The sequence below is a fragment of the Bemisia tabaci genome, chromosome 2, assembly GCF_918797505.1.
Source record: "Bemisia tabaci chromosome 2, PGI_BMITA_v3".
Lineage (NCBI taxonomy): Eukaryota > Metazoa > Arthropoda > Insecta > Hemiptera > Aleyrodidae > Bemisia > Bemisia tabaci.
The window spans coordinates 28514807-28540868 of NC_092794.1; the positions used below are offsets into that span (position 1 = coordinate 28514807).

At 42.9% G+C, this 26062-nt stretch overlaps 2 long non-coding RNA genes across 2 annotated transcripts in view; both read right to left on the reverse strand.

Annotated features, from left to right (window-relative positions):
* LOC140224041 (uncharacterized) overlaps nt 1–26062 on the reverse strand; it is a 110284-nt gene that overhangs the window by 31089 nt on the left and 53133 nt on the right. The window lies entirely within an intron of this gene.
* LOC140224040 (uncharacterized) overlaps nt 11203–26062 on the reverse strand; it is a 39974-nt gene continuing 25114 nt past the window's right edge. The window contains exon 2 of the long non-coding RNA XR_011899281.1: nt 11203–11449. This is a non-coding gene — a long non-coding RNA (uncharacterized lncRNA). The remainder of the gene's footprint in view (nt 11450–26062) is intronic.

Genomic DNA, 26062 nt, shown 5'->3' on the forward strand with positions numbered 1-26062 from the left:
GCCACAGGAGCCTAGAAAGGGAATGTTTGCATTAGACCGAGTTTTCCGATCCCAATTTACCTGCATCAGTGGTGCAAGAACTTGCACGAGACATTGGAAAAGTAGGTGCGGCAAAGTACAGAAATGCTTCATGAATTGCACACTTGCGTGATTGTAATTTGTGTGCGTGTGTGTGCAAATACAAAATGATTGAAAAAAAAATTTAAAAATATAATTTAATAGGAAAAAGTAAAATGAGGGGTCTTCATTGCTGTGACATCCGAGACTAAAGAATTGCGAATATTTTGCAACTAAAAGACACCCCACAGTATTTTCCAACAAACACTGGAGCATCCAGTTCATTTAGTTGACGAGAAATTCCCAATAAAAACAGATGGAATTCTGGGACGGGATTTTCTAAGTAAATTTAAGTGTATTTTGGATTACGAATCCTGGATTTTACGTTTCATTTATAATGGCTCATTAGTTGAATTACCTTTGCATGCCGATTTGAATAAATTTCGAGGCAATGATTATGTTACAATTCCGCCTCGCACAGAGCTTGTACAGGCTATTAATTTCGATGTCCCCGAAGACAGTGTTGTCCGCGGCAGGCGTCTTAAAAGAGGTGTATTTTTGTTGCACTCAGTGGTACCCGCGAAGGGTCCAAAGCACGTGAAAATAGTAAATACGTCAGATTCTGAGGTAGTGTTGCGTAATTTTAAGGTGACTCATGAACCTTTAAAAAACTTTTATGTTATAAAGAATGCAACTCCGTACTCTGTCGAAGAGCGGAAAAAGTTAATTCGAGAAATTTTTACAGAAAAATTGAGGGATCAACCTTCCCCCGATAAAGATGAGATAATTGACTTGTGCGTAGAATATCACGACATTTTTCACTTGCCTAATGATACTCTAACAGCTAATAATTTTTATGAGCAAGATATTCAGTTAACTGACCCTACTCCTATTTACAGAAGGAATTATCGTACTCCTCATTCTGATTCATTGCGGGTACGGCGTGAAGTCGAAAAACTTATAGAATCCGATATCGTTGAGCCTTCTGTAAGTGCCTACAATTCACCAATTTTTCTTGTACCTAAGGCGGGGAAAGCTGGGTCTTTTCGTCTCGTTGTAGATTTTAGGGGGCTAAATGAAAAATTGTCTCCGACAAATTCCCCTTACCTCATCTAGACTCGATCCTTCAGTCTTTAGGTAAAGCTAGATATCTGAGTTCATGCGATGTTGCCAGCGCTTTTCATCAGATTAATTTACGCAAAGAGGTACGACACCTGACGTCATTTTCCTATCCAGGGCTGGGCCAGAGTAGTGCAAAGTAAATAAAATAACGCGGCATAATAAAGAGAAACTACAAGTTACAAGTACTCCTACTACTAGCTTTCAGGTCGTAGAACTTGACTTAATAGGTCCTCTTCCTCTTACCGAAGAAAATTTTAGATATGCACTTACTTTTCAATGTAATTTAACTAAATATGTAGATTGTGTTTCATTAATTGATAAAACGGCACATTCGGTAGCTCGAGCAATTGTGGAACAATTTTTTTTGTCGCTATGGGTTACCTAAGACACTAAAAACTGATTTAGGATCAGAATTTGTGAACGATGTTTTAAAGCAAGTTTGTATTCTCCTAAATGTTACACATAAATCATCAACTGCCTTTCACCACGAAACCATAGGTTCCTTGGAACGAAATCATCGCGTTCTGAACGTTTTTCTTCGTACTCATCATGAAAACAAAGATGCCAAATGGAACGAATTATTACCATTTTATTGTCTAGCGTACAATTCTACTCCCTTGTCTGTGAATAATTGTACATATTCTCCTTACGAACTTGTTTATGGTAAATTACCTCAGTTACCGAACGTTGAAATTCCATCTACTCCATTTTATTCAGATCTAGAAACTTACAATCACGATTTACGCTCTCGTTTACTTCATGCGCATCGTATGATGCACGACTACCTTCGCAATTTTAAAATCAAGCAAACTTCTGCCTTAAATAAGGGTCGTAAACCTCAAGTTTTTAAACCTGGAGATTTAGTGAAATTATACGTGTCGAAGAACGTCATAAATTGTCACCAGTGTATGCTGGTCCATATCCCGTTACAAAAATTGATGGTGTTAATACGGAAATCATGAAAAATGGAAAACCTTATTTGGTTCATAATAATCGTTTATTACTATATTCACCTTGATTACTTAGAATTTCTAGCAAAATATATGTATGCAGAGATTTACCATAATATCTACACATTTATTTTTCTGCGGTGTATTCTTTTCCCATTAATTTTATGTTTTATTTGTGCGTAGGTTACACACTCTGTTTTTCTCTTTTATCGGAGTTTTGACGCTTTCTTTTATTTCATTCCATTGTTTGTACTTAATTTTTTCTCTTAGCGTCCACACCTCCTCTTTTAAGGGCGGGGGTGTACTGCACTCAGCATGTTTATGTAACCTACTTATGTATACAACCGCGCTGTCACCAAGACAGCGTGCAGTCAGTCTTCAGTCTTCTCCAATAAAGACATTGTGACTCAACTACGTTTCTCGTCTTGGCCCACACCTCAATCCTACACTTGTTCCCTCTTTCCGTCGCGGTCGTAATTGCTCCTCCGGAGCAAATGCCCTTAAATTCTATAAAATGTCGCTCACTTGGATCTATTGGTGATGAATTAGAAAAATTTCACTATCATGTTTTAAACGCAGAAAGCTGTTTTTTGGGGGAATTTTAAGTAACTCAAAAAATTCTAAATGCCATAGAATAAAGACTATGATACCTCAAATAAGTGGCATGGCAAAATTAGGATTTAAGAGCATGGAGCCGTCCTCCACTGCTCAATAACATTCGAAACAAGTTGAGTAAACGAAATCATAAGTAAGAGAGAAAGAAATGAAACCACAGTTTTTCAAGACGTTCCATCAGATTTCATCCACAAAACAGAGCAAATTGAGTAAAATTTTAAGAATTTTCTAGGGAGGCTCCCTGAGGAGGGAACAGAGGCTACGTTAAACCACCCCCCCCCCCCCCCCTGGATGGCGAACGCTAGAGCTTGCCCTGTCACCAAACCCACCGCACGCCACTGACCCATACTCGGTGTCCGAGATTTAATTGCATTGATCCCTCCGTTCTCCGCAAGATTGTTAACATATGGATAGCATTTTGCAATTCGGAACTATAGGCAGTACGGTAGGTTTTCAGAAGAGCAACTTTTGCAGAAACCATTGGCGTTTTTCTCAAAACGATCAATGTTGCGGTTTGATAGTTCATTTTACAGCTACAGACTTCCTTTAACACCCTGTGTTGACAGATTCTTCAAAAACCTCACACTGTTGCCAAAAATTGCAAAAAAAGGCTATAGTTCCTTATTGCAAAATGAAAAATCCGGGAAGCTCATTTTGCAATTAGGAACTATAGATTGTTTATTAGCACTGACTGCGTAGGGGAGACGGCCCTGGTGTCACTATTACACACTGAAGAGTTAACCCCAACAGAGAAAACACCCCCTCCTCCCATCATACGAGGAAGGGGGGAGGTGCATTTTCCCTGCGGAAAGATATTCTACCAAAAACAAGGTGTGCCAAAAATATGGATACCAACAGACTTGCTAATATTTCGAGGATGGTGGCATAAATATTAACATGCAATTTGGACGGGAGGGTTTATAGATTCGATTGACGTGAATAGATCGAAAAATGAAAGCGTGAATCGATCGAAACCGACTCGATCGACAAATTATTGAAAAACCGGTGCCATGAATCCGACATGACTGACATGAATCGATCGAAAAGTTGGAACGTGAACCGATTGACGTAATTTGATCGGCACTGATTCGATTGACGACCATGAATCGACCAAAAACCAGCGAATCGATAGACAAATCCGTGAATCGATTGACAACCCCGTGATTCGTTCGAAAAATCCGTAAATTGATCGATAAACCCTTGAACAGGTCAACAAACCCGTGAATCGTGAAAATTCGAAAATCCAAGATTAGGGATGTGGCTTTAAATGCTATCTCGGCTCCTGTTCGATTGATCATGCTGATTTTTGGTTCAAGGCGGTATTTTTGGACAGGAAACTCGAATTTCTGGTCAAATTTTAAAAATTCAAAAATCCAATGCTATCTCGGCTCCTGTTCGATCGATCATGCTGATTTTTGGTGTCGTGGGGTATTTTTCGATGGGAAACTTGTATTTCTGGTCAAATTTCGAAAATTCGATGGTGATGACGATGGCGATAAGATGGTGGATGTGGCCGAAAATGACCTTACTTGAGTAAGTATCCCCTGGGGGATCTTTCCCCAATCGGAAAAAGAGTCTGTGTCAATCTTGTGGTTCCTCTGAAACAAGATTGGGAGAGATGGTTGTCACAAGATTGTCACAAGGTTGTGACAATCTTGTTATGTTCATTTTTTATCGTTGGGATCGGAATATTGTGATAAGATTGCCGCGAGAAGCTTACTCAAAGGTTGGTGCTTGAAGCTTGCCAAAAGGTTGATCCCTCGAATTTTAAAAATTCAAAAATCATCATCGATGACATCGAAGTCTTGCAGTAAAATTGTATCAATATTGTAGTAATAATGATACGTTCCTGTTTTACCCCCCGATGGAAAATATTGAGACAATTTTGATGCACTAATATTGTCAGATGGTTGATTTTTGAACGAAGTCAAAAGCCTGTGGCAAAATTGTACCAATACTGTACCAATGTAGCCATGATGTAACCTTTTAATGGCGAATATAGGGACAAATTTGCAGGTGCAGTCTTGTCTAAAGGTTGGAATCTCAATGAACTTTGAATCTTGTGCGAAGATTGCATGAACATTTCTACAATACTGACGCCGTAATATCTGGCATCTCCGCGGAAGAAAATTCATGGCGACGTATTGGTCGCACTGCTTAAAGAGGGCACACGGAACGTTGGAGTGCCGAGAGAATTAGTGATATCAGCTAATTCCTTGACTGCTTTCATTTTCTTGAGCGTTTGAATTGGATTCTTACTGAAACGGGCACTGCCCTTACGAAACGAGAACCACCCCATTGACGGGGCGGCCGCGCGCGGACCGTTGCCAAAACGCACCATTTGAGCCCCTGACCTAAGAATATCGGTAAGATGGGTTAGACGCCTATGGCAGGCATTTGAGGCGCCTCATGAGGTTATGCTGTACAGCATCGACTCGTAGCTTCAGCATCAATGCCGAATGCCCAGGTAGCGGCCGTTCGGGCATGCGGCGCCGCGCCTTATGCGCGCAAACTGCCGGCGCCGGCTTCGGGCATTGAAGCCCGATGCTGGAGAGCCGACCGAGCCAGCATTAAGCGCTGATGCTGAGGTTTGATGCTGGCTCAGGGACCAACACGGGCCTCAGCTTCTGAGGCCGGACCCTCGGCTTGCGGCCCGATACGGCCTCAATTTTCGGACCCGCCACCCAGCTTAATTACCGACGGGGCTGTCCCAGAAGACCACGACCCTTGGACTTGGCGATGAGTTCGCGGAACACCCCTTTGTCTTGGTGGCGGCCCACGCCTCGCCGAGGAAGGGTTGAAAACACATCCCGGTGCAATTAGCCGACCGGCAGCCGGGCCCGGGGCGCTGGCGTCCGACGTGTCTGCTAATTGAAGCCGCCTCAATTTTGATGCTGGACTCAGCATCAGAACTGATGCAGCATCAGAATATCAGTCGGGTGTCGGCCTCACCAGGTTAAGCCGCCTCAACGGCAGATGCGCTCCCCCGGCGCACTGTTCGACGCGGCATGAAAGTCCGCGCCGGGCCTCCGCCTTGCGCGCCGAAGCGGCTCCGTTTATGATGCTCCCTCAAACCTCAGCTCTAAATCCCTGGCCCTATGGATCATGTGCCTACTACGTCAAAAAGCGAAAGTCGCAATTTTTGCCCTTTAATTTGCCCACAAAGGGACCGCAACGGCAGATCCGCGGCGAGCGTGCCCTGGTGGCGGAAATATCAAACGCGATCGAATTGTGCTCGCTGCGCACAATAATGTGTCAATATTATGACAATATTACAAACAGAAGCCTAAAATGTTTACTTTCTTAATACTGTAGCAATGTTAAAATGCGAATATTACTACAATATTAAAAAAATAATGATGACAGTATTATTTTACGAAAATTGTATAACCAATATTGTGTTAACATTGTGACAATATTAGATTCAGCGAACGATACCTGACGTTGGATTTCTAATATTGATAATATTGGTGCAATATTAAAACACTGAGGTTATATATCCAGTATTGATGGTGTATTGTACCAAGATTCTCAGGCCAACTTTACTGTTAAAATCTGCTCACAATCTAGCGAAGGTTGCAACAATATTATTTCAATCTGCCCAAGATCAAATTTCCGATGGGGTAAATGACTGCTAAGATTACTGGAAGTGGTGAATTTCTTATCACAAAAAGCACAAGAGAATGGCTTGCCGTCCGTGTGCGTCCTTAAGTGCCTACTCAAATTACAGGATTTGGTGAATTCCTCATCACAATAAGTGCACGAAATTGGTCAGTCGTTAGAGTGCGTCCTTAAATGCCTGGTAAGATTACTGGAAGTGGTGAATTTCTTATCACAATAAGTACAAGAGAATGGCTTGCCGTCCGTGTGCGTCCTTAAGTGCCTACTCAAATTACAGGATTTGGTGAATTTCTCATCACAATAAGTGCAAGAGAATGGCTTGCCGTCCGTGTGCGTCCTTAAAAGCCTACTCAAATTACAGGATTTGGTGAATTCCTCATCACAATAAGTGCACGAAATTGGTCAGTCGTTAGAGTGCGTCCTTAAATGCCTGGTAAGATTACTGGAAGTGATGAATTTCTTATCACAATAAGTACAAGAGAATGGCTTGTCGCCCGTGTGCGTCCTTAAGTGCCTACTCAAATTACAGGATTTGGTGAATTCCTCATCACAATAAGTGCAAGAGAATGGCTTGTCGCCCGTGTGCGTCCTTAAGTGCCTACTCAAATTACAGGATTTGGTGAATTCCTCATCACAATAAGTGCACGAAATTGGTCAGTCGTTAGAGTGCGTCCTTAAATGCCTGGTAAGATTACTGGAAGTGATGAATTTCTTATCACAATAAGTACAAGAGAATGGCTTGTCGCCCGTATGCGTCCTTAAGTGCCTACTCAAATTACAGGATTTGGTGAATTCCTCATCACAATAAGTGCAAGAGAATGGCTTGCCGTCCGTGTGCGTCCTTTAAAGCCTACTCAAATTACAGGATTTGGTGAATTCCTCATCACAATAAGTGCAAGAGAATGGCTTGCCGTCCGTGTGCGTCCTTTAAAGCCTACTCAAATTACAGGATTTGGTGAATTCCTCATCACAATAAGTGCAAGAGAATGGCTTGCCGTCCGTGTGCGTCCTTTAAAGCCTACTCAAATTACAGGATTTGGTGAATTCCTCATCACAATAAGTGCAAGAGAATGGCTTGCCGTCCGTGTGCGTCCTTTAAAGCCTACTCAAATTACAGGATTTGGTGAATTCCTCATCACAATAAGTGCACGAAATTGGTCGGTCGTTAGAGGGCGTCCTTAAATGCCTGGTAAGATTACTGGAAGTGGTGAATTTCGTATCACAATAAGTAAGTACCTTTCTTACCACAATATTATTTCAATCTCCCCAAGGTCAAATTTCCGATTGGGACAACCTTGTTTTGTAAAACTTTAAGAAGGAACTGAAATCAATATTGCCTCAAGGTTGAAACACCAAGGTTAATGTAAACTTGCGGTTTGAATGTTGCTTCAATATTTTAAACGTCAGCTTCGGTTCGGATTTAATTTCCAATATTTAGTAATGATTTTTCAGTAAACCTCAACTAACTTTGAAATTGTAATACTGTATCAATATTGTTTTATTTTCGAAACCGAAATTTTTGGCTCACAATACAAGCAGGATATTGAGAAAACCTAGGCATGGAAATCACTACCAAGCTTCTTTAATTAATATTGCCTCAAGTTTGTGTGACCCTGGGGATGTAAAGGTTAAGTTAATCCTAAAGTATACATATTGCTTCAACCTTCAAAACATAAGCTTTATTTTGAATTGAATGATTAATATTTATGAAAGGTTTAATCCTGAACCTTGCAGTGGTTCCAACTTTACAGTATTGCAGCAATATTTAAATTGGAAGCTCGAAAAATTCTAAATTTTAAAATGTTTGTACAATATTATTTCCGAAAGCTTCAATCTTCAATTGAAAATAAATATTCAGACAATATTTTTTACCCAACCGAGGATTTTAAAGGTTGTCATAATATTATTTCAAGTTTTTTTTTTTTTTTTTTTCAAGCTTTACTTCACAAACATCCTGCAATATTCCTCAAGCTTGCCTCAATATTTCTGCAAGGTCTTTTTCCGATTGGGATTCCTCGGAGACACGCGTTTAAAGAGGGGCTCAGAAGACGGAACCTCAAACTTGTTTTCCGTGGATTGAAATGCGAAAAATATCGGTAAAAATTATTGTGACTTATGCGTAGTAAATACTTCAAAAAATGCAAAAATCAAAAATTACTGAACAAGCTCATTGATGAAATTTGGAAAAATTGCAATTTTTCGAAACTCGGCTAGGAATTCGACTTTCCTGTCTAAAAATACCCCCTATATACAACCAAGATTCACCACTATGGATCGAGCGGCCCAATATAGCATTTTAGGCCACATCCGCCATCTTGGATTTTCGACTTTTCAAATTTTGACCAGAAATTCGAGTTTCCCTACCAAAAATACCCCCTGATATCAAAAATTAGCAAGATCGACCTAACAGGAGCCGAGATAACATTTTAGGCCACATCCGCCATCTTGGATTTTCGACTTTTCAAATTTTGACCAGAAATTCGAGTTTCCCTACCTAAAATACCCCCCCCGGTACCAATAATCAGCAAGATCGATGGAACAGGAGCCGAGAATGCCGCGATAGCATTTTGCCATCCTGTCTATAGTTCCGAATTGCAAAATGGGAAATCCGAGTTTCGCATTACGCAATAGGGAACCATAGTATAGGTCCCAATTGCAAAATGGACTGCATTTTGCAATTCGGAACTATAAATTCTGCCTCTTCTGGGAAAACACTTATGTGCATACGGAAACTAATGTCACATACGTTTTTTTAAACCGGGCTAGAATCTATAGGTCAAAATTGCAAAATGTAGTCCAAATGAACCTCGCGTGATTCTACGACGGCAAATTTTTGCGGGGTCGCTGAAGCGGGATAAAAATCGTTTTTGAGGATTTTCTTTTTCTCAATAGTTAGTAAATACCCTCCTGATACGGCATTCATCATAAAAAAAAAAAATCGAAAATTTGACCCTAGTTCCTTATTGCATAAAGCTGTCCATATCATCCAAAGGTCTCCTCGAAATTTTTGGAATGATTAAAAACCAAAGAATTCTACAGTGAGGCATACAAAAAGTTGGTCATCTATCAAAATAGGCGTGACAGAGATATGTGTGCAGTCCAACGCATACTTGTGCGGTCAAGTTTTTTTGCCAAACGTAGAGGAATGTCTGCTCCCGCTGTTTCGTGTGAAAGCGCGTCAATTTGCGCGCACTTCGTGCATCCTCATAATCGTCGTTCTTCACAAATAAAAGGGAAGGTGCTTGAGTTGAATCAGTAAGTGTATGTAAGATTACAGGTGACTTTTGAACGATGAACCAATTTTCAAAGTTTGATTGTCACTGCTCACTAAGGTAAAGCGACAGAACGGTCGATCCATTCAAATACCGAAGAGCATCCTGTTCGAACACCGAAGAGCAAATTTTCTCTAAACTTCATTTCAGCACTTAGGTACTGTTCTCTTCTGTAACGTGGTCCGGCGCGGCGCCGCCGCGGCTGGAGGGCGTTAAACACGTTTCCGCGTATGCTCCAGCGCGAAGCTGAGCGGAGCGGCGCTAACCAAACACTGCAAAGATGATTAAAAGAACAGCCGGGAAAAATAAACGCACGGACATATGGCAGTGTTTTGGTTATTTGACCAGGGATGATCATGCAAATGAACTGAAGGAAAAATAGCGCGCTCGGGCCAGACCGGAAACGCGTCGAAGAGGGAAAGGGGAGGGTGGCGAGGGAGGAGGGTTGGGGATGAAAGGTGGGACGAAATGCCCATTATAACGGTTTGCACGAGTCTGAAGTTGAGACTAAATCGGCCAATTTTCCGGGGCATCAGAGCGTTATTTTTCCGGCACCTTTCCTAGGGTCGCTCCGCCGGGCGAAAAGCTCGCACCGGCGAGAAGAGAATTCCGCGCGGATACACGGTTTCGCCCGCGGCGCGGCGCCTGGCCGGATAAGCGGGGCCCAGCCGGTAAAAAGCATCGAGCGCGCTGGATACGGGACAGGGGTGGTGGAGGACGTTACTTTACATATCGTTATTTTATTTAAGGTTCAAGCAACAAATATTGAATGCATTAGCTTCTTGCAGGAGCTCCTTCCCGCGCCTCATCTGCAGAAGCCCGTAACGTCAATTGGAAATCCCCGAAGTTCCGTGGTTTTTGCAGAGCATACTTGTGGCTCCCTCGACCAGATAAAATCGCGTAACTGCGATGGACTCACCGCGTAGATCAGTAGTTTTTGCCTGGTATGGTGCAGCACATTTATGGTCCCCCGGCCGGATAATACCGCTTACCTCAGATGGAATGCCTGGGTAGATGCGTGGTTCTTCCCATGCCTGGCAACTGCCTCTTTTCGATACTTGCGGCTCTCTGGCCGTCTCGTCGAATTTCATCCTTTATTTTGAATCTTTAATGCGTACTTTTCCCATTTTGAATTTCAAGTGCCTTCACTCTGTCCCACTTATGTACCTTCCCCCATAAATATTCCATCTTTCTCTCTTTTGTTTCTTTCTATCGTCTTTTTCAACTTAAATTTTATGAAAATCCATCTAGATTTAACAGTCAACCAATTCCATGAGGTAAAGTTAGCGGCACCCGCCACAAACTAGTATACCTACACTTTTTGTTCAGTGGCGCGATTTGCAGGTGGAACACTAATTGGATTACATTTTGCAATAAGGAACCACTATTTCTGCCCCATTTTAGAAACAACATACATGCCATTGGTTTCCCTGTGCTGATATGTGCTTTTATTGGAGAGCCAAAGATAGTGGTTCCTTTTTGCAAAATGTAATCCAATTACACACAACATGACGTCATTTGCGTTTTCTTCCATTAAATTAATGTTAATTAAAAACACCTATACATTTTGTATCTTTTTTAGGAGTTGCATTCTAAATGTTTGGTTCCTTGAATAATATTTTGGGTAAAATTTTTAAGATAAATTGCCTCGACTGCCTTGATTTGTACCTTGTCTAGTGCACAAATGTCCTTATCTAGTGTCTGGTCACATTGATTGGATATAGCTGCGAGGCGAGATGAGAGATGCTTCATGGATAGGAAGGAAAAATGAAATCCTGTGCCTGCGCGTAACAATGCAGGGAAGTTGATAATCTGTAACACAAAGCCAAACTTCCGCACTAAGGAATTTATTAGTCCATCAGACACAGCGGAGCAAGTCTTTATAAACACAAGCCTTAAAATAGATGCTAATCGAGGGAGCACATGTTCATTTAAATTCCAGCACCTAATTTACTCTTTGTATTGGAAAAAAGTTCTCTGCACTTGGTTCTTTCTCTATTCTTTCTCACCGAAAAAGTCAGTATAGGCCTACATCATTGCATCTGTTAGAGCGCATTGAACAGGAACATTAGGTACTTTTGAAGAACGGAGTTATTTCATTTGAGATGCGCGGACTTAGGATGATACAGGCTGAACATTCTACAGCTATTACCCACCGATTGATTCGGTGACCTCTGCCCGCAGTATTCAGTGACAAAACCAGAATCCATTCGTTCTGTAGGTAAACTGGATTTCTCAGTGTCGCAATGTTAACACAACAATTATTATTAGTCAGAGCAGACATATCATGTGCACGGAATCGCTCATTGTAAAGTCGGGTTTTTTGACGTCATCCACCGCGGTAGTAACATTCTTGGTTCCTTTCACCTCGTTTTCATCCAAGTTTCACGTTAAGTAACCAGTGCGTTCCTGACTGATGAAAGCTGGGTGGAAGAAACCACGGGAGTTACTACCGCGGTGGATTACGACAAAAACCCGACTTTTCGAAGGGCGATATTTCGATTAATATTGAACGTACCTAGAAAGTTGCGGTTTAGACAGATCTTATTATCTTCAGCTAATCTGCAAGAATCAAGGATCAAAACTAGATCCTGTGAGTAGTGTATATATGAGGATATTGCCACAAATTTGACCTTTAAGTCGGGAGCTACGTGACCCCGGTGTGAGATCACTGGTTGCGGGTTGCCTACCTATCGTTTCGGGACTTGACCTTTAAGACGGGACCTATGTCACGTGACCCGGGTGTGACGTCACTAGCGACTGTTGCAGGTTGCCTACCTATCGTTACCAGTGTTGTAAAATTGTGCAGAAAAATGTTGATTATTTTAGGATGATTTTGCAACCATGGTGTGACGTCACTAGCGACTGTTGCGGGTTGCCTACCTATCGTTACCAGTGTTGTAAAATTGTGCAGAAAAATGTTGATTTTTCAACCATGGTGTGACGTCACTAGCAACTGTTGCGGGTTGCCTACCCATCACCCGCGTTATCAGTCTGATCAGGAAAATCGTGATTAATTGAGGGGTATTGTTGAAAAATTTTACGGGGAAATCTGATTTTACAACCACGGTGTGAGGACACTAGCGACTGGTTATCTGTTACGGGTTGTTAGTAAAATCGGGACAGGAGGGGCGTGGGTTACTTGAGAGTTGTGACAACCACTGGTTAATTGATGCGGCTTGCCTACCTATCAGGGCCGAGGGGTAATCTTACTCGTTACCAGTGTTGTAAAATCGTGCAGAAAAATCGGAGTAAATTAACGGTGTTGGTTGGGTGATGGGTGTTTTAGCGGATCATATGTCAACAATGTTTTCATGCTATGACGTCACTAACGTTGTGAAATTGAGCGGGGAAATTTGAATTAGTTACGGGTGATGGGTGTTTTAGTGTATAAAATGACAGCCATCTTTTCATGCTGTGACGACACCAACCAACGTTGAGCGGGAAAATTTGAATTAATGACGGGTGTTGCTACGGAACATGGTAACAATGTTGTAAAATTGAGCGGGAAAATATGATTTAACCCGGAGTCGGGTATGGATTAGTGTACGGTGTATGGCATCCGTGTTTACTGTTGCGGGTTGCCTAAACGTGAAGGGGGCTACCATTAGCTTTTTTAAACCACAACCGTTTAATCCTTATGGGCTACCTACCCACCTGAGCGAAGCATGATATGTTAGAGTCAACAATTTGCCTGAGAATTAGGCGGGAAATTTGAAGGAGCAGACGTTGCAAAAAATCTGCAAAAACCTATCTTCACAGGGTTTTTCATGTGCCATGAGTCCTTTACCGTGACGATATCTGCTCTATTAGCAATCATACACAGTACAACCATTCGGGTAAATACGTTTGACCAATGACCTGCATCATTTTACGTGACGTCATGTGAAGCATGCATTATGTGTCGTCACCCCACCCAGCTAGCGAGCTTACCGCTCTACTAGGAATTATACACAGGAGGAGGACCGAGGTTCTCCCATAAATTCGTAGCGGGTTGCCTATCCATCAGGGGGAATACGATTGAGTGTCATCACTCTAAGCATCCATTCTATGACGTCAGCCTGTTGTATACCACAGTATCAACGTTGTATGATCGGAAAAAGTTATACCACGCTATACGTGAGATGATAGAAAATTCGGGTTTAAGTATCGACAGCGGTGACTAGAGGGGCTAATGAGTCGAACTCTAGGTGCGACAAGTATAATGCTCTCATCGCGGAGATGTGGATTCGAAGTTGACAATTATTTTGAATACCCCGGTGATGTGCGTATGTCTGCGGTTCGATTGTTGATTCGTTATCGAAAGACCTTGTTCGATAAAAAGCATTGCCGAGATAGGGATTCATCGATCGAGTTCTGTCGATAACGATTCAACAATCGACCCGGTCGCGCGACTGCGCGAGCCCAAATTCAAGGCCACCCAGTTCTCGCTACTCATTTTCCTGTTAGAGTGTCATTCGGAAACCACACATGTTCCTCACAAACTACTCATTCACTTAGCTCCTTTCACCATACATATAACTGATGAAAAATCACGAATGACTCTGGAAACCATCATTACTTATACGGGGTTTTCGCGGTAACTCTCATTCGATAATCTCCAAATATCCGTTCCCAGTGATGCCATCCTTCGACAAGTTTCAACTTGTCTCGATCAACTTCTCTATAATATATTTCTGATTCCCACGGTTTGGCAATAGCCGAGGACCTGCGGTCCCGCTCATTTAAACGCGTGGTGCTGGTGCGGGTGTGAAAGCCATCAATAATTTTCGATTATTTAAACGGTGATGTTTCTAGTCAGTTGTCGACCATCATCCTCATCTAAATTTATAGGAAAAAAATCGATATGATCCGTTTTGAATTTGGAAAATGAGTCATTTGTCCTTTCTTTTTGAGACAAGTGAAACACTGATGGGGTATGAAGCACGACGGGATGTGCAAATTCTCGTTCCTTGATTGCTCCCGCCCGGGGAACACCGGTAGACAAATGATGTTTCAGTATCATGAGCCTTGGCTGCATTGGCTAGAGGAATCGATGGAGCTCGGATGAGGGGGAGAAAAAAAACAAGAAGAGATTCGTTTATCACATACAGCAGATTTATTGATATAAAAAGGAACATGAGTATTGTATATTTGGCACACACACTTTCATACTGTGCTATGAACCGTCGAGATCATGATGGGACAAATTGAAGCCTTGCTTTATTCGCATCACTTTCCTAACGATTAAATGACGACACTGGTTTTTCAATTCGCAAAGAGCATAGGGGAAAACCATCATCGGAAAAGTCTTAACATCAAACGAGCCAGGGTCTAAAGCGCTCACAAAATTTGAAATTGAAGCGTTGTCCAAATACTGACATTTTCTTAATACTAAATCACAAGTTTCGGAAAAAAGTTTTTGAAATTTTTGCTGATTGTCAACAGCTTTGTCCACTACTGCGCTAATCGATGGAGCGAGTTTCTTCAATTCTTTCCACGCCTTCTCTTGAAACGCTATTTCTCTCGGACACTTACGATGAGATGAATTTTTCTGACCGAGTACAAGACTTTTCCGTCCCAGAATCCTGCCAAACTTCAAAAATCTTGATACGGTCCCGAGATAGCGTGTCTCCCCAAAGTCGCTGTCCCCCTCAAAATACGCATCGATGTCTTTGTCCCAGCGTGTAAGCTCTCTCCACTCGCTCGGCTTAAGGGCGACCATGTTTTGAACTGTAGCGTAATCGTAAAATTTGATGATCGGAGTAAACTGTTCATTACAACTGTAACCGATCACTATCTGCTGTTCACCGTTCGGGGTCAGGAAAAAAGACGAGTTTCCCATCGTTTTCGATACGATAGGGCCTCTGCACACACCACGACCGGGTTTTATCGGAGGCATGCTCGAAATTTGATAACAAATCACTTCGACCGAGCCGAGCTGACAGCAAAAGCGGACCACACCGACGAAAAAACGAACAGAAAATGGACGCTGGTGTGTAACAATCCACGGTAAGAAGGCATCGTGATCCAGGAGGAGGAGGAAGAGAAGGAGGAGGGGTCTGCAACACGCATTTGAAACGTATCAGATCGACTATCCACTCAAATGAAGGCGCCCTCCTCCCGAGTCGCTGACATTCAAAGCCTCAGTGTCAAGGTATGATAATGGAGTATCCCATTTGAACCTATGATAAAGAATCGATTATGCACATGGTGCTCGTTACGATCGATATTTTTCAAAGGTTTAAACGGCATAGCAATCGATACATCGCAAAGCATGCCACGACACTGGAAACCGTATGTTATAACCCGCTTTCACGGTGCACTAAGGCGCTCTGCGACTCCCACTCTCCACAGCAATCTGTCATGGAGGAGATCCTCCGGGAGCTGGCATCTCTCCATCTCATGCCCTCTACCCACCGTTTGGCTGGACACCCTCTCTCTCTCGCCTACCTGTCAATCGATACATCGCAAAGCCCACCACACACTACTGCAAAGTCCATAGCCGTCTTCATCCCGCAAACAGTGCCATGCAGCAACACCAGATTGCCTATTCGTTCAAATCAAGGCGGTATCATCCCGAGGATAGCCCCGGGCAAGGCTTTCACGTTATAAAACCACACACACTTTTCAGTCCGGGAGAGGGTACCCAACGAGCTAGCTATCACCTCTGTTTCGTCCATTCCATACCCTCAAATATGGCGTCACTAGTGAGGTGAGGTGTAATAATCGACTATCGATTATTGCGGTGTTCGATCTCGTGTCATATCAATCGATACATCGCAAAGGGAATCAACGCAAACGGCAACAGATTGCCTATGAAACTGTGATAAAGAATCGATTATTGGGGTGTTCGATCTCGTGTCATTTCCATCGATACATCGCAAAGGGGGGCCAACGCAAACGGTATCAGATTGCCTATGAAGCTGTGATAAAGAATCGATTATTGCGGTGTTCGATCTCGTGTCATATCAATCGATACATCGCAAAGGGAACCAACGCAAACGGTATCAGATTGCCTATGAAGCTGTGATAAAGAATCGATTATTGCGGTGTTCGATCTCGTGTCATATCAGTCGATACATCGCAAAGGGAACCAGTCTCATAACGCAATCGACATCAGATTGCCTATGAAGCTGTGATAAAGAATCGATCATTGCGGTGTTCGATCTCGTGACGTAGGTTTGAATATCATATCAATCGATATATCGCAAAGGGAACCAGACTTATAACACAATCGGTATCAGATTGCCTATCCAGTCAAATGAAGGCTGTCTCGTCTCGAGGATACGCCGTAACAGTTTGGCCCAATCTCCCGTACCATGGGGATTCCCCCTCTTCCTATCCTCTCGGTGGAAGGGTTCGCACATGGTCCATGAAATCATTGGAAATCGAAGCAAAATCGATCGATTTCGAGCGGGTGAGATGTCATATTCTGCGCATTCAAATCGAAGAAAAGTGATGGAAATCGTTACTGATCGAACAACCGATTCGTGATGAGACAACACAAACAACGAGAAAGGAGCAGGCGCTCAAGCATATGATGGTGAAAATTGGTCGTAGTCGATGCCAATCGAAGCTATATCGATAGGAATCGGTGAAAAATCTATGAGCCTCTCCACTAATCGGAGGCAAGAGAGCGAAGTTCTTCGCTTAAAATTCACAATCAAGGTTGGTTCCCAGCATTCACCATCATCTCATCATCTACCTTCGCGTCGTCAGAAATCAATGAGCATTAGTGAAAATCGATACCGCCCACACAAGAAATCGATACCACCCACACAAGCATTCGATTGAATTCGATCCTGGTAAGCTGCTACCAAGAATCGATTTCCATCTTTCTCACCTCTCGCTGCGAGATCCGTGCATGGTTCACGAAGACAGCATCGAGATAAATGCACGAGTATCACCGTAAGTCTAGTCCTAATCGATTGAAATCGATAGAAAATCGATAAAACGCTCCCGCAATTCGGGGTGAGAGAGCTATATTATTCGCATGCAAATCGAGTTTATTCGATGAAAAATAATGTGAATCAATACCGATCGAGCAAACATCTATCATGTTCATCGTTAAGACCGGGGCGATCGCACGATTGAACGTTCGATTCTATCGATAGGAGCCGATCAGACCGGGTCAGATCATTCGATTCGCTGATCCGATCACGAAGCGCCCGATCACCGTCTTTCCCCTTCGTTTGAGCTTCGCTCAAGACGAAGGGGAAAGACTGATCGGGACGCTTCGTGATCGGATCAGCGAATCGAATGATCTGACCCGGTCTGATCGGCTCCTATCGATAGAATCGAACGTTCAATCGTGCGATCGCCCCGGTCTTAACGATGAACATGATAGATGTTTGCTCGATCGGTATTGATTCACATTATTTTTCATCGAATAAACTCGATTTGCATGCGAATAATATAGCTCTCTCACCCCGAATTGCGGGAGCGTTTTATCGATTTTCTATCGATTTCAATCGATTAGGACTAGACTTACGGTGATACTCGTGCATTTATCTCGATGCTGTCTTCGTGAACCATGCACGGATCTCGCAGCGAGAGGTGAGAAAGATGGAAATCGATTCTTGGTAGCAGCTTACCAGGATCGAATTCAATCGAATGCTTGTGTGGGTGGTATCGATTTCTTGTGTGGGCGGTATCGATTTTCACTAATGCTCATTGATTTCTGACGACGCGAAGGTAGATGATGAGATGATGGTGAATGCTGGGAACCAACCTTGATTGTGAATTTTAAGCGAAGAACTTCGCTCTCTTGCCTCCGATTAGTGGAGAGGCTCATAGATTTTTCACCGATTCCTATCGATATAGCTTCGATTGGCATCGACTACGACCAATTTTCACCATCATATGCTTGAGCGCCTGCTCCTTTCTCGTTGTTTGTGTTGTCTCATCACGAATCGGTTGTTCGATCAGTAACGATTTCCATCACTTTTCTTCGATTTGAATGCGCAGAATATGACATCTCACCCGCTCGAAATCGATCGATTTTGCTTCGATTTCCAATGATTTCATGGACCATGTGCGAACCCTTCCACCGAGAGGATAGGAAGAGGGGGAATCCCCATGGTACGGGAGATTGGGCCAAACTGTTACGGCGTATCCTCGAGACGAGACAGCCTTCATTTGACTGGATAGGCAATCTGATACCGATTGTGTTATAAGTCTGGTTCCCTTTGCGATATATCGATTGATATGATATTCAAACCTACGTCACGAGATCGAACACCGCAATGATCGATTCTTTATCACAGCTTCATAGGCAATCTGATGTCGATTGCGTTATGAGACTGGTTCCCTTTGCGATGTATCGACTGATATGACACGAGATCGAACACCGCAATAATCGATTCTTTATCACAGCTTCATAGGCAATCTGATACCGTTTGCGTTGGTTCCCTTTGCGATGTATCGATTGATATGACACGAGATCGAACACCGCAATAATCGATTCTTTATCACAGCTTCATAGGCAATCTGATACCGTTTGCGTTGGCCCCCCTTTGCGATGTATCGATGGAAATGACACGAGATCGAACACCCCAATAATCGATTCTTTATCACAGTTTCATAGGCAATCTGTTGCCGTTTGCGTTGATTCCCTTTGCGATGTATCGATTGATATGACACGAGATCGAACACCGCAATAATCGATAGTCGATTATTACACCTCACCTCACTAGTGACGCCATATTTGAGGGTATGGAATGGACGAAACAGAGGTGATAGCTAGCTCGTTGGGTACCCTCTCCCGGACTGAAAAGTGTGTGTGGTTTTATAACGTGAAAGCCTTGCCCGGGGCTATCCTCGGGATGATACCGCCTTGATTTGAACGAATAGGCAATCTGGTGTTGCTGCATGGCACTGTTTGCGGGATGAAGACGGCTATGGACTTTGCAGTAGTGTGTGGTGGGCTTTGCGATGTATCGATTGACAGGTAGGCGAGAGAGAGAGGGTGTCCAGCCAAACGGTGGGTAGAGGGCATGAGATGGAGAGATGCCAGCTCCCGGAGGATCTCCTCCATGACAGATTGCTGTGGAGAGTGGGAGTCGCAGAGCGCCTTAGTGCACCGTGAAAGCGGGTTATAACATACGGTTTCCAGTGTCGTGGCATGCTTTGCGATGTATCGATTGCTATGCCGTTTAAACCTTTGAAAAATATCGATCGTAACGAGCACCATGTGCATAATCGATTCTTTATCATAGGTTCAAATGGGATACTCCATTATCATACCTTGACACTGAGGCTTTGAATGTCAGCGACTCGGGAGGAGGGCGCCTTCATTTGAGTGGATAGTCGATCTGATACGTTTCAAATGCGTGTTGCAGACCCCTCCTCCTTCTCTTCCTCCTCCTCCTGGATCACGATGCCTTCTTACCGTGGATTGTTACACACCAGCGTCCATTTTCTGTTCGTTTTTTCGTCGGTGTGGTCCGCTTTTGCTGTCAGCTCGGCTCGGTCGAAGTGATTTGTTATCAAATTTCGAGCATGCCTCCGATAAAACCCGGTCGTGGTGTGTGCAGAGGCCCTATCGTATCGAAAACGATGGGAAACTCGTCTTTTTTCCTGACCCCGAACGGTGAACAGCAGATAGTGATCGGTTACAGTTGTAATGAACAGTTTACTCCGATCATCAAATTTTACGATTACGCTACAGTTCAAAACATGGTCGCCCTTAAGCCGAGCGAGTGGAGAGAGCTTACACGCTGGGACAAAGACATCGATGCGTATTTTGAGGGGGACAGCGACTTTGGGGAGACACGCTATCTCGGGACCGTATCAAGATTTTTGAAGTTTGGCAGGATTCTGGGACGGAAAAGTCTTGTACTCGGTCAGAAAAATTCATCTCATCGTAAGTGTCCGAGAGAAATAGCGTTTCAAGAGAAGGCGTGGAAAGAATTGAAGAAACTCGCTCCATCGATTAGCGCAGTAGTGGACAAAGCTGTTGACAATCAGCAAAAATTTCAAAAACTTTTTTCCGAAACTTGTGATTTAGTATTAAGAAAATGTCAGTATTTGGACAACGCTTCAATTTCAAATTTTGTGAGCGCTTTAGACCCTGGCTCGTTTGATGTTAAGACTTTTCCGATGATGGTTTTCCCCTATGCTCTTTGCGAATTGAAAAACCAGTGTCGTCATTTAATCGTTAGGAAAGTGATGCGAATAAAGCAAGGCTTCAATTTGTCCCATCATGATCTCGACGGTTCATAGCACAGTATGAAAGTGTGTGTGCCAAATATACAATACTCATGTTCCTTTTTATATCAATAAATCTGCTGTATGTGATAAACGAATCTCTTCTTGTTTTTTTTCTCCCCTCATCCGAGCTCCATCGATTCCTCTAGCCAATGCAGCCAAGGCTCATGATACTGAAACATCATTTGTCTACCGGTGTTCCCCGGGCGGGAGCAATCAAGGAACGAGAATTTGCACATCCCGTCGTGCTTCATACCCCATCAGTGTTTCACTTGTCTCAAAAAGAAAGGACAAATGACTCATTTTCCAAATTCAAAACGGATCATATCGATTTTTTTCCTATAAATTTAGATGAGGATGATGGTCGACAACTGACTAGAAACATCACCGTTTAAATAATCGAAAATTATTGATGGCTTTCACACCCGCACCAGCACCACGCGTTTAAATGAGCGGGACCGCAGGTCCTCGGCTATTGCCAAACCGTGGGAATCAGAAATATATTATAGAGAAGTTGATCGAGACAAGTTGAAACTTGTCGAAGGATGGCATCACTGGGAACGGATATTTGGAGATTATCGAATGAGAGTTACCGCGAAAACCCCGTATAAGTAATGATGGTTTCCAGAGTCATTCGTGATTTTTCATCAGTTATATGTATGGTGAAAGGAGCTAAGTGAATGAGTAGTTTGTGAGGAACATGTGTGGTTTCCGAATGACACTCTAACAGGAAAATGAGTAGCGAGAACTGGGTGGCCTTGAATTTGGGCTCGCGCAGTCGCGCGACCGGGTCGATTGTTGAATCGTTATCGACAGAACTCGATCGATGAATCCCTATCTCGGCAATGCTTTTTATCGAACAAGGTCTTTCGATAACGAATCAACAATCGAACCGCAGACATACGCACATCACCGGGGTATTCAAAATAATTGTCAACTTCGAATCCACATCTCCGCGATGAGAGCATTATACTTGTCGCACCTAGAGTTCGACTCATTAGCCCCTCTAGTCACCGCTGTCGATACTTAAACCCGAATTTTCTATCATCTCACGTATAGCGTGGTATAACTTTTTCCGATCATACAACGTTGATACTGTGGTATACAACAGGCTGACGTCATAGAATGGATGCTTAGAGTGATGACACTCAATCGTATTCCCCCTGATGGATAGGCAACCCGCTACGAATTTATGGGAGAACCTCGGTCCTCCTCCTGTGTATAATTCCTAGTAGAGCGGTAAGCTCGCTAGCTGGGTGGGGTGACGACACATAATGCATGCTTCACATGACGTCACGTAAAATGATGCAGGTCATTGGTCAAACGTATTTACCCGAATGGTTGTACTGTGTATGATTGCTAATAGAGCAGATATCGTCACGGTAAAGGACTCATGGCACATGAAAAACCCTGTGAAGATAGGTTTTTGCAGATTTTTTGCAACGTCTGCTCCTTCAAATTTCCCGCCTAATTCTCAGGCAAATTGTTGACTCTAACATATCATGCTTCGCTCAGGTGGGTAGGTAGCCCATAAGGATTAAACGGTTGTGGTTTAAAAAAGCTAATGGTAGCCCCCTTCACGTTTAGGCAACCCGCAACAGTAAACACGGATGCCATACACCGTACACTAATCCATACCCGACTCCGGGTTAAATCATATTTTCCCGCTCAATTTTACAACATTGTTACCATGTTCCGTAGCAACACCCGTCATTAATTCAAATTTTCCCGCTCAACGTTGGTTGGTGTCGTCACAGCATGAAAAGATGGCTGTCATTTTATACACTAAAACACCCATCACCCGTAACTAATTCAAATTTCCCCGCTCAATTTCACAACGTTAGTGACGTCATAGCATGAAAACATTGTTGACATATGATCCGCTAAAACACCCATCACCCAACCAACACCGTTAATTTACTCCGATTTTTCTGCACGATTTTACAACACTGGTAACGAGTAAGATTACCCCTCGGCCCTGATAGGTAGGCAAGCCGCATCAATTAACCAGTGGTTGTCACAACTCTCAAGTAACCCACGCCCCTCCTGTCCCGATTTTACTAACAACCCGTAACAGATAACCAGTCGCTAGTGTCCTCACACCGTGGTTGTAAAATCAGATTTCCCCGTAAAATTTTTCAACAATACCCCTCAATTAATCACGATTTTCCTGATCAGACTGATAACGCGGGTGATGGGTAGGCAACCCGCAACAGTTGCTAGTGACGTCACACCATGGTTGAAAAATCAACATTTTTCTGCACAATTTTACAACACTGGTAACGATAGGTAGGCAACCCGCAACAGTCGCTAGTGACGTCACACCATGGTTGCAAAATCATCCTAAAATAATCAACATTTTTCTGCACAATTTTACAACACTGGTAACGATAGGTAGGCAACCTGCAACAGTCGCTAGTGACGTCACACCCGGGTCACGTGACATAGGTCCCGTCTTAAAGGTCAAGTCCCGAAACGATAGGTAGGCAACCCGCAACCAGTGATCTCACACCGGGGTCACGTAGCTCCCGACTTAAAGGTCAAATTTGTGGCAATATCCTCATATATACACTACTCCTGTGACCAGCGCAACTGACTCATTGTGGATGAACCATTTATGGGAAAGTTCAAATTAGCTCGGTTGCCCTATATGTATATAATGGATGCTCAGTCGAGAATATTCGCTTATCCAAACCAAATTGTTGTACAAGATATCTCAAACCACCCATACCAGGTTTTCCCTAGATTATTTTAGGTTGAGAATTTGTTAAAATTAGAATAAAGATGTAACCATGGCTAGAAAAGAATGAAGTGAACCTGAAATCTACTATAAGCACTGTAAGAGCAAGAATTCTTTTATTCTCCGCGTGAATGAACATTACAGATGCGATGTGAGGAGTGGTAGGATGTGTGTAGAGTTGCAGAAAGTCAGGAATATAGCGTCCTGTAATTTATGGACAACCCTTTTTTCGGCAGAAATTTCCGTTCACTTTCTCGTATAACCTCTGTCGGTCGATTCTTCGACGAGTTGTCAAGTCACGCAACCTAACGCAACCTAACGCAGCGATATTGTTAACCGTTCCGTTTGTCTCTTAAAGTAATCAAAGTTTTGAGAAACTTTGATTATTTCGGAGTAATCCGATGGAAGGGTGTGTTTATTTTTACTTTGAATAATTCGATCCGAAAGTTTGTTCCGGTAAGTATAAGGTAAAAAGAAAATATTGGAGTTGGGATCTCCGATGCTCCTCCTCCGCCCTCTCCCACGACACCGACGCCACCTGCCTGTATTCTCCCGCTTTTTTGACGGTTGTTATTAAAATAAGAGCGTTTTTTTGTTAGTTCAGGTGACTAGGCATCATTATGATGAATAATTGTAATTTTTCAATTTGTGCGAGCAAACTTCCTCTCTTTCTTCTTCATCGTTCTCTTCCTTTAATAAAAATTATTTTCTTAAACGCGGGGCCTCGCACGTAAAATTCTAAGCCCTCTATAGCTCGAGAACAAGCTGCTCGCGGAGAACATCTTGAGAAATAAAGTTTAAACTCGACAATTCAAATTCTTGCCGAGCTTGTTAAGTATATGTAATGACTTACTGAGACGTCGTCTGCGTTCTCTAACCCCACCCCCCCCCCCCCCATCTCTGCTATCCCCATCTCCCACCGATGGTTATTTCCATTTCTCCATCTCCGGGCACGTCGTTTATGAAGAGATTTGTAGGTTGACGGTCATCAAGATTGATCCTTTCCCTTTTTTCACTCGGTGTGACGCGAATTTGAATACGTTATTAAAAGTTTTTAGACTCGGTCTCTCGTGACAATGCAAGCGACTCTTTGCGACGAAGTTCCACCGTGTAATGCGATATAACCGCCTTAAAAAGTTTCATCTTGCTAGAGCTATTTTCATTTGTGTGTTCATGCGGACGCGGTAGGGGTTAAATCGAGTGAGGAAACAGCCATCAGCCAATAAGTATCGGAAAATATTCACTGGCTTCATTTACCGGCAAATAAATGTTGAAGGCAACTGAAACGGATTTTTGGCGGCGATGTACCGGCGTTTCGAGACGGGGCCGTGGCCGTAATAAGAGAATTCGCCAGGTGATGAAGGTTGAAAAAGATATCGTGCACGACGTCATGTCCAGGCAGTTATTATGCTGGTATGGACATGTGCAAAGAATTTCGCACAACTCAACACACACACACACACACACACACACACACACACACACACACACACACACACCCTCCCTCTCTCACACACACACACACCCTCACCCTCACACACACACACACACACACACACACACACACACACACACACATATATATATATATATATATATATTGTAATAATTATTAATTAAACAAAAATCACGAGTACTTTCCAACCTTTTTATTACATTTTGCAATCTTCACACTACATTTTACACACCGACGTTTCGGAGACAATTTTCTCCATCTTCAGGGCAGACGAGTTATTCATAACTGAACGAGGAAAAAACACAGAAACCCAGTCCAGTCGCAGCAAGAGACCAGTTTAACGATAACAGGAGACATGACAAACATCTTTTAGTTTGAAGTATAACCAAGGTAATGTAATGATCGTAAAATCGTGTATGATCGTGTAAAATTAAAATGGTGTTGTTCGAATCAAACTTTATTAATGACAAAAATCAACACAAACAATAACAATAAGCCCCCACCGCAGAGAGGTAGTCGGTACTCATACAGAATGAAAGTTTTCAGAGATTAGAAAAATATTCCTCAAAGTGAGCAAACTCAGTTCTAGAATTTATAGCATTTTGGTCATTTAAAATACATAACCCCTCCAAATTCAACCTAATCTGTTCATTCTTCTCTCTCTTCAACACCCTGGTGTTCTTGAAATCAAAGGAATGACCCTTTTCTCTCATGTGTTGCTTTAGCGCTGTCACCTCATGTTGATTAAACTTATGCCCATCCGGCCTTTTAAGCAGATATTGGGATGACTGCCCTATTTGACAATCTCCACACGGTATCTCATACACCACTCCTGACAGCTCTTCAGTTGGGATTTTTGACTTCAAACAAGACTGGAAATTTTGTAAATTTGGTTTATTAGAAGTGACTAAAGTGTAGCCATGCGGCTTTAACACGGATCTAATCGTTTCTGAGCAGGAGGAAACGTCACTCTACAGATGGAAAGTGCCTCATAAAGTTTCCCCCTCGATATGAGGAAGGATGCCACAAACCGCAAATC